A 2,213-nucleotide genomic window follows, 5' to 3' on the forward strand; every position below is an offset into this window, starting at 1 on the left:
CCATCATGGCGAATACCTTCGAGATCAAGCCTTTCCATAATTCAGATGGTCTAGAATTCAGTCCAGTTTGGTGGTGCTCCAACAGAAGATCCAAATATGCACATCAGAGATTTCATAGAGATCTGCGACACCTTCAGGTTCAATTGTGTGTCTAAGGATACGGTGAAACTGAGACTATTTGTATTCTCTCTAAGGGACAAGGCTAAGAGTTGGTTACACTCTCTACCAGCTGGTTCGATTACTACTTGGGAAGTTCTTGCTTCAAAATTTCTCACTAAATTCTTCCCTATGGAAAAAATAGCTGCAATCAGGAATGCTCTTACTCAATTTATGCAACAATCGGGAGAGTCTTTATGTGAGGCTAATGAGCGCTATAAGGAGATGCTTAGAAAGTGTCCTCATCATAGAATGCCTGATTGGATGATCATCAATTGCTTCTATAATAAGTTGGTAGCACAGTCGAGACCTATACTCGATGCAGCATCAGGTGGAGCTCTATGTGCTAAAAGCTATAATGAAGCTTATGAGTTAATTGAACTGATGGCTGCTAATGAATATCGGTATCCAACCCAGAGATTGCCACATGGCAAGGTAGCAGGAGTTCTTGAAGTGGATACAACTATGACTATCACTGCTCAACTAAAGGCGTTGTTTATGATGATTGATTCTTTGGCTAACTATGGTGTTAATCAGATAACCAGTGTTTGTGATCTGTGTGCAGGTTCGCATGCGATGGAGCAATGCGCTATATCTAGTGAATCAGCTTAGTTTGTGAGCAAATTTCAAAGATCACAGCAACCAGCTCCATACGCTTATCATCCTGACAAATGGAATCATCTTAGCTTCAGCTGGAGCAATAATCAGAATGCGATGCAACAGCCATTCCAGCAGTTTGGAAATAAGCAATTCAATCCTCCTGGTTTTTAGCAACAATTTGCACAAAGACAAGAACTCCAACTTCAACAACAAACTCATGGAGGTGCAAGTCAATCTTCGAATGAAAAATCTGAGTTGGGGGAGTTGAGGCCTATGTGCATAAACCAGGCTCTTATATGCTAAAACCAGGCTGCTTCTATCAAGACTCCGGAGAACCAAATAGGGAAAATTGCTAACACCTTATTGAATCGACCACCAGGAATGATTCCTAGTGATACAGAACACAATCTAGGGAAGAGGGAAGTTAAAGAACAGGTGAACGCCATAATTTTGAGGTCTAGAAAGGTCGCAAGGCCCCAAATTCAGCAAGACGAAGAGTTTGAAAATTCTGTCCAGAAGGTGCGTCTGTACACCTTCCAATTCCAGAAAATGAGATTGTAGCTGAAAAAGTTGTGCAGAAGGATGCCGAGGTGGAACCGAAGAAGAAAGATGTTACAAATAATCCTCCTGAGAGTAATACAGGGGAAAAAGAAGTCTATCCACCTCCGCCATTTCCTAAAAGGCTTCAAAAACATAAGTTTGACAAGCAATTTGCCAAGCTTTTGGAGGTTTTCAAGAAGTTGCACATTAACATACCTTTTGCTGAAGCTTTAGAATAGATACCGAGCTATGCTAAGTTCATGAAGGGTATTATCTCTCGGAAGCTAAAAATTGAGGAGTTGGAAACCGTTGCTCTAATGGAAGAGTGCAGTGTTGTTCTGCAATAAAATCTACCTCCAAAGCTTAAAGATCCAGGAAGCTTCACGATACCTTGCACCATTGGCAATCTGTCATTCGACAAGTGTTTATGTGACTTGGGAGCTAGCATCAATCTGATGCCCTTATCAGTCTTCAAGAAAATTAGTTTGCCTGAGCCAAAATTGATAAACATGTTCTTACAGTTGGCCGATCGGACCATCACTTATCCGCGAGGAATAGTGGAGGATGTCTTGGTTAAGTCGGACAAACTCATTTTCCCTGCTGATTTTGTAATTCTAGATTTTGAGGAAGATAAGAAGATTCCTATCATCTTGGGAAGACCATTCTTTGCTATAGGCCGAACTATGATCGATGTGCAAAAAGGAGAGCTTACGATGAAGGTTCAAGATTAGAAGGTCACTTTTAATGTGTTCAAGGCAATAAAGTTACCCACAAATAAAGAGTAGTGCTTTAAAGTAGAGCGGGTTGACTCTGTCGTGAATTCGAACCTTGAGCAATTGCCAAGGTCAGATACCTTAGAGAGATCCTTAATAGGAGAATCAATTATTAAAGATGAATAAAGAGCAAAGCAACTACAG

At 40.8% G+C, this 2,213-nt stretch overlaps 1 non-coding gene across 1 annotated transcript; it reads right to left on the bottom strand.

The window, feature by feature from the left end:
• Window positions 1–305: 305 nt before the first annotated feature.
• Window positions 306–410, bottom strand: LOC141688157 (small nucleolar RNA R71). Its single transcript, XR_012561619.1, has one exon. It is a non-coding gene; the product is annotated as a small nucleolar RNA R71 (small nucleolar RNA).
• Window positions 411–2,213: the final 1,803 nt, after the last annotated feature.

Source organism: Apium graveolens, chromosome 9 (assembly GCF_009905375.1).
Source record: "Apium graveolens cultivar Ventura chromosome 9, ASM990537v1, whole genome shotgun sequence".
In the NCBI taxonomy this organism is placed as follows: domain Eukaryota; kingdom Viridiplantae; phylum Streptophyta; class Magnoliopsida; order Apiales; family Apiaceae; genus Apium; species Apium graveolens.